This window comes from Microtus ochrogaster, linkage group LG5 (assembly GCF_000317375.1).
Source record: "Microtus ochrogaster isolate Prairie Vole_2 linkage group LG5, MicOch1.0, whole genome shotgun sequence".
In the NCBI taxonomy this organism is placed as follows: Eukaryota; Metazoa; Chordata; class Mammalia; order Rodentia; family Cricetidae; genus Microtus; species Microtus ochrogaster.
Genome location: NC_022031.1, coordinates 46468631 through 46475951, shown reverse-complemented (window position 1 = coordinate 46475951; position 7321 = coordinate 46468631).

Sequence of the window (7321 nt, the reverse complement as noted above, 5' to 3'; positions counted from 1 at the left end):
CACACACACACACACACACACACACACACACACACACACATTCAGTCTCCCAGTTCCTCTCTCTGTCTCTCAGTGGCCATGCTGTAATTTTATCATCATAAGGTACTTGCCTATATAACGTTAGTAGTGGTTTCAGATTCCTTTCAGCAATTACTTGGGACTCTCTTCAGCATTCTCTCTCTCTGATCTCCTCCCTACCTCTTTGTGGCCAGCTTGTCTCTGCTTCTCCTGACCTTTGAATTGGAGTTGTTTTATCTAGAGTTGATCCCCTTTGTGATAAGTTGTAGCTTAGATAGATGAGAGCTCTTTTCATTGAGGTAGAGATTGTTCCTGGAGATCAGATTTATTCAGCACCTTGGACAGATAGACAGAAGCAGGGTTTGGGTTCTGAGGGGAGATCCAGTCTCAGCGCCAGACACAGTCAGAGCTGAAGGATCTCCCAAGAGAGGAAGTCAGGCCCATGTGACAGAAATAGGGGCTCTTTTTACATCTTCTGAAGATGGAGGGGGGTCTTCCAGAACAAGTCTATAGCCAGACTGTCTGATTTCCATGCAGGAGGCAGGAAACACTGTAAGCAGGATGTGGGACTGCCAACACCCCTTTTGAAATAAGCTCCCTTTTCAAGTGAGCAAACTCAGAAGTGTGTTAGCTAGGAACTCAGTCTCAGAAGGGCATGCATCAGTATCTGTGCAAGCTGGAAAGGCTGCTGTAGGTACTGTGGTGTGAGTTGCGGGCTGAATTTCAGCATCCCGTTCTTGCAGAAAGGGATGCCTCTCCACCTTTGCCCTCCAGAGCTCACTTCCTGGCACTAAGTTTTGGCTAGTCCCCAGTCAGTGCCTGTCTTTCAGAAGCACAAGGATTAGCCAATGGATTGGAGCTTCAGTGGGTTGTGTTGAAGATACTCCCAGCACAATGGATACTGATATACAAAGAACTGTTTGTGCTGCATCATCAGGACCAATGTTCTCAATATTCTATCTGGAGATGTGTAATGATAGTATCAAGGGATTAGGAGTTAGACAGACCCCTAACAGGCAGATGGACAGGAAGAGGGGCCACAAGCAGATAGCAAAACCAGCAAACTTCCTGCTTTTTCCTCAGCTTCTTCCTTATACTTCTGATGAAAGACAAAGACCTAAAGGCTCATTTTTTTTTTCTACCAGTACAGGTCCCTTGTAGAGCACAGATAATAAAAACTCAAAGAGTCAACCTGAAGATCTGAAAAGCAACCACTGGCTCTTACCTAGACCTCAGTTCGAAAATGGCGATTCTGACTCCAGAAATCTCAGAATGAGACTGTGACTGAGAGCTGTCTCCTCCCATTTTATAATCCTCTTTAGGGCTGGTATTAAAGGCATGAACCACTGGGATTAAAGGCATTCAGTGCCCAGTTTCTATGGCAACCCATGTGGCTATTGAGATTAAAGGTTCCTGTTACCAGTACCTGGTCTGTAAGGCTGACCTGTGTGCCTGTTTTACTCTTAGATCTTCAGGCAGTCTTTACTTATTAAAATAAAATAGAAATGACACTACACCCCTGCCTGTGGATCAGTGTGAGGAGTTCATGGCTAGATCAAGACTGATTTACTCCCTGTCTTTGTCCAAACTGACTTAGCATAAATGAATGGAGGAAGAACCTCAGAGATCCTTAAAACACTGCTCTACAGAGGGTCTTTCTCTGTGTGCCTCACCGTGTGTGTTTCTTCAGCCCTAATAAAAGCCTTTATTCGGTGGCTGATTCTGTCTGCTGTGTCTGAGATTTTCTCTGACACCCTGTGCAGAATTTGAGATATCCCTGCCTTTTAATTCTTTAACTGGTGGAGAAAATGAACCTGATCAAGACCGTTAACTGTTAACAGTGTGAGCACAGGAATTCAGAGTAGGTAAAGGAAACGTATTTTACCTCATTTGTGGGTTTTGGTTTTAGCTAAGCCTCATTTATCTTTTCTATCATCAGATAACAGGATACTTCTGAGGATGTGAAAGCCCAGGGAAGAAGAAATCTGCCCCCAAAGGATGCAAATGTAACAAATTTTTCCCTTTTATTTAATTTTCTCTTTTTCTTTTAGTTCCAAACTGTAGCATGCCAAGAAACATTGGTCAAATGCCAAGAATAAAATTCAGTATATAGTTCTTGCTATGAAAAATGAAAGTCTGAAAATGAAGAGAAAATACTTCTCCTCTCTCTCCTTTGGATCTCGGTGCTGTGAAAACACAGTAGGTCCCCTTCACACATACTGGTTGTGGCTGTTTGCCACCATGTAAGTGTAAATTCTCATTGTTTCCAACTAAATTATTTGATCTTTTTTACTCATCAGCATAATTTTCCATCTTTCTGTTTGAATTACTGTCTATTGTCACCTTCACAAGCAAATATTTACGTTTTTGGGGAGTGTATGAATGTTCTGTCTCCCTACACAGCCTTTGTGTATTACTTATATGCAGTACCATCAGAGGCCAAAAGAGGGCGCCTGATCTCCTAAAACTGGAGTGAAAGATGGCTGTTGGTGGGTCCTGGGAGTTGAGCTGAGCTTCTAGAAGAGCAGTCAGTGTTCCTAATGATTTTCCACATCTCTCCAGGCCCCTCAACATTTGCATTTTTGAAGGGCACAACTCAAACAAAAGAAAACAGAGACGCTGGCATCAGTCAGCTGAGAGCAGCTTCGGGAACATTTAGTTTTTAGTAAGGACAAACACAGCGTGTGGCTCTTTTCCTGATTAAATGGCAGGAGGTAAAACAGTCAGCACATGACCCTAATGATAGGGTTAGGTGAGTCAGGGTATGCCATAGCCTACAACAGTAAAGCCTCAACGTTATCGGTGGCCGCCTTATTTCAAGACTTCTTGTTATGCAGAATTAATAAAACCTAATTAACTTAGGTTTTTCTAACCTTTTAATGTTTTGCATTATTAAGAACTGAATCCAGAGATTCATGCATTTTAGCAAATACTATACCACAGTCCATACCCCTAGCTCTCATTTAAGTTTTTTTGAGCGAGGTGTTTTATTATTTGCTGCCAGTTTGACTCTCACCTAATATACTTTGGGTAATGGAAACTTTGAAAATACCAAATATGAAGACATCATTTCTCTCTCCGTTAAGATCCCAGCAGGAGACAGAATTCATCCCTCAATTCAAACAAAGAGAATTTAATGAAGGGGCACCCAAAGAAAAGAAGGAGAAGAAAACAACATTCCCACTTAAAACAAATGAGCAGGAAGAGAAACTAGTGAGAGGTGAAACTACAGGCAAGGGGGGGGGGATGCAGGCCCACCTGCTCTCCAGAGAGGCACAGCCAGGCAGAGGATAAAAAGGAAACAGAGAAGGAGAAAGAAGAAAAATCTGTACTGTCTCTCCTCCCGGAGAGCCTCTGCCTGGGCTGCCAGGATTCAAGCACAGTTGGAACCCTTGAGTAGGAATGAGGTACAGGAAATCCACTTGCCTCAATCTTTCAGGGAGGGAGCCGGACAGAGAAAGGCAGGGGAGAGCTGGAGGAGGAGGGAAAATGAGAAACCATCAGCGCATCCTCCTGGAAAACTGGGTTCCATCTCCTTTCTTCTCAGTTACTGCTGATAGCACGCAGGCAGGCTCAGGCTTCTCTCCGATGTCACATGCCTCTTGCATGCAATGCTCATACCTACAGCTAATTTAATCATGCACTGGAAATTAGCTGCAACCAAAGAGTCTACAGGTGAAGTGTGAGTGTGTGTGTGTGTGTGTGTGTGTGTGTGTGTGTGTGTGTGCCATGACAGCACAAACCAAGAAGCTGCAGCTTGGAAACAGCTTGCACTGCAACCGTGCAATAGTTATAGTTATGAGTAGCACGTCATAACTGTATCTTAGACACACCCGGATTTTCATTCAACAATGATGAAAAATATTGCTTAAACACAGCTAGAAGGTTGTGGAGGGACTCTGAGTCTTTATTCATAAAATGAATAGAACCAAACTATCAATTACAGGAGTCTGAGAACAGGACAAAATCTTGATCATAAAATACATATTGCAGGCTAGAAATTAATAAAAACGGTGTCTGGCAGTGATGGCACACACCATTAATCCCAGCAGCAAAGAAGGTGGTGGATTTCTGTGAGTTCAAGGCCAGCCTCGTCTGCAATGTGAGTTCTAGGACTAGGGCTACACAGATAAAACATGCTTCAACTCCCACCCCCCCCATGGAAAAAGCAACAAAAACTCTTGAAAATCTTTATAATGAATATGGTAGTTACATTAGAAAAAAGACTATATGTGGGTGAGAGCCAACATTTTTAAGTACTTCTGACATGTGAATGTGTGAAAAAAGTTTTGTTTTCCTCTTCCCTCCCCTCCAGTTCCCTCCCTCTTCCCTGCCTCCTACCCTCGCTCTCTTCCTTCCTTCTTTAGCCTGCTCGCCTTCTTGCTTATTCTGCTTTCCATGGACATTCTTAGTTTCTTGTAGTACCAGTGGAAACATGAAGAAATATAATATTTCCAAAAGGAACACTTGACCTAAGTTCGGGTCAGAAAAGGATTTAATGACTAGAGACTGCCGTGAACGTTGCTGATGATACGGAAGTGATCTGCGAGGAGAAGCGGAAGTGTACGGAGCATGCTCAATGGTGACGATGGGGGAAGCACCTGCTCTGCTCTTAAAATCTACACATATCTAAGCACGACAAGAAAACAGGGTAGAGGGGCAAGGCTCGCGTGGGTGGAGGAATGGGGAACTCATAAGGGTTCCTATGGTTTGCCAAAGAGTGTGGGTGCAGAGGTACACTTACTAGAATCAATATATAATTTATAATTCAATGGTGGAACCTTTTGGGATGAAGAGATGGCACTGTTAGTAATTGCTCTGGAGAAAAGTTGCAAGTCAAGAGAATTCTGGAAAGGTAAATGTCTATTAAGACTATTACAACCCGTGTCTAGCTTTATATCAAAAAAAATGCTTTACCTTGGTTTCTGCTGTCCCTATCACTTTGGCTGGCTCTTGAGAATCTATTCCTCATGCTGGATTGCCTTGCCCAGACTTAATACATGGGGAGGTACTTGGTCTTATGGCAGCTTGGTATGCCATGCTTTGTTAATACCCATGGCAGGACTGCCCTTTCCGAACATAAACATAGGGGAAGTGGATTGTGGGGGACAGAGAAGGAAATGGAAGAAGAGGAGGGAGGAGAAACTGTGGTCAGGATGTAAAATAAATAAAGTTCATTTTTAAAAGCATAAGAAAAATATAAAATATGAAGGGGGAAAGAAAAAAAAGGAAGGAAGAAAGAAGGAAAGAAAGAGAGAAGGAAAGAAAGAAAGAAGGAGGTTTTGCACCTGTCTCTGAGTCAGCATTTCAAACCTATTATAAAGTTACTATATAATCACCAAAATGCAAAATGATGAAATAATGACAGCGGAGGGCAGAGGCTCTGAGAATTCCAAAAGTAGGAGACCGAACCACCTCCAGACACAAGGCACATTTCATTTGTTTTTATTTAATTTCATTCTTGTTGGTTTTTTAAATTGATTTTATTGTGTTCTACATTTTTCTCTGCTGCCCTCCCTGCCTCTCCTCTCCCCTTCAACCCTCTCCCAAGGTCCCCATGCTCCCAATTTACTCAGGAGATCTTTTTCTACTTCCCATGTAGAGTAGATCTGTGTTTTTACACTCCAATCACAGTTTCGCCTCCTTCCTCTCCTCACAGCCCACCCTCCAACCCCCTCCACTCTTCCTCCTCTGTTTCTCTTCTGAAAAGGGCAGGCCTCTCAGGGAAATCAACCAGCCACGGTATATCAAATTACAGAGAGACCAGGCACCTCCACTTCTATTAAGACTGGACAGGCAACCCAGTCAGAGGAAAGGGTCCCCAAAGCAGGCACCAGAGTCAGAGACAGCCCTTGCTCGCACTATGAGGAGTTCCACAAGAAGACCGAGCTACACAACTGTAACATATACGAAGCATACTTCTTACTCAAATGTATAAACATGCTGGCAGGATATGGATGTTGTATTTATAAATCTGAATCAATTTAGCAGTTGGTTCATTTACTCACAGAATATTTACTGTGTCTGCATACCACATTACTATACAATGTGAGAAGGCTGGAAACAGACTCTTCTCCATGACTTAACTCAGGAAACACAATGTACATGGGCTAAATTGAAATTACCTGGTGTGAGTAAGAAGGAATCACAAAACACGCGACAAAACTGCTTAGGAGTTTATTAGAGGGATCGTGTACAGGCCTGGGGAATCGGTGTGGAGAGAGAGAGGTAGGGAGGGAGGGAGGGAGGGAGGGAGGGAGGGAGAGAGGGAGAGAGAGAAGAAAGGGCAGAGAGGGGTGTCCAGCTTGACGTGGCTACGTCATACGCAGATGACGCAGATGACGGACAGGACTCACGCATGCAATGGCTTAGCTGAGTCATAGTGGATGTAACCGCGCATGCGTGCATATGGAGCACATGGGGGCCCTTTAACATTCAGGCACTTCTGCCTTGAGGGCTTGTCTGCACGTGCATTGCTCTAGAACCCGGAAGTGCTGCCTTATTTGTAATTATTCATAATTATAACAATGGCATATATTTATGAAAATGTCATGATGAAATTCATTATCCTGTATGCTAAATATTTTAATGAAAATTTGAAGTGACCTGGTGGGCATTATTCCCTTTATGGTCACTTCTACTACGAACCGAGCCCACCTCAGTGAGCATCCTGTTCCCCCTGTCCTACCCAGTAGACAGGGCTCCAGTCATGGGATGGCACTGGGCAGGAGGGAGGGAGTGGAACACCCGGCCAGACCCAGAAGTGGGTGGCCACTCACTGGAACACTTCTCTGCCTGTTCCTGCCTTTCCCCTGAAATAGGAAGTCGCGTGGTAATCACAGCACCTCCCAGAGATGCTCCCTGCCTGGCCTGGAGTAAGGACTCAGCAAATACAGTGTTTGTCTTTCTCACCTCAAAGGTCCTGTGGTTGTAGTTGTCAGATCCAGCGTCTCCATCTGAGCTCTGGTAAGCAGACTTTAGGGACTAACTGACATGAGTAATAGAAAAATCAGAATGGCTCAGAGACATCAAGTTCCATCATTTCCAAGCAGACGAGCTACACCTAGCACCTATCATAAATAAAAGATGCTATTTCCTTAAAGCCTTTTGAAAGCAGTCATCAAATCACAAAGGCAAGCATGCCAAACGCCCAGTTGAGTTAACAACGCCTTCCTACCTGCTTCTGCTGTCTCTTTGCATTTGAAATAATCGTCATTATTGTCTGCTACCTGGATACCCGCCGACCTCAGGCTGGATTACAGAAGCAATGTTTCTGCCGAATGCTCTTCATGTCATCTGCTGG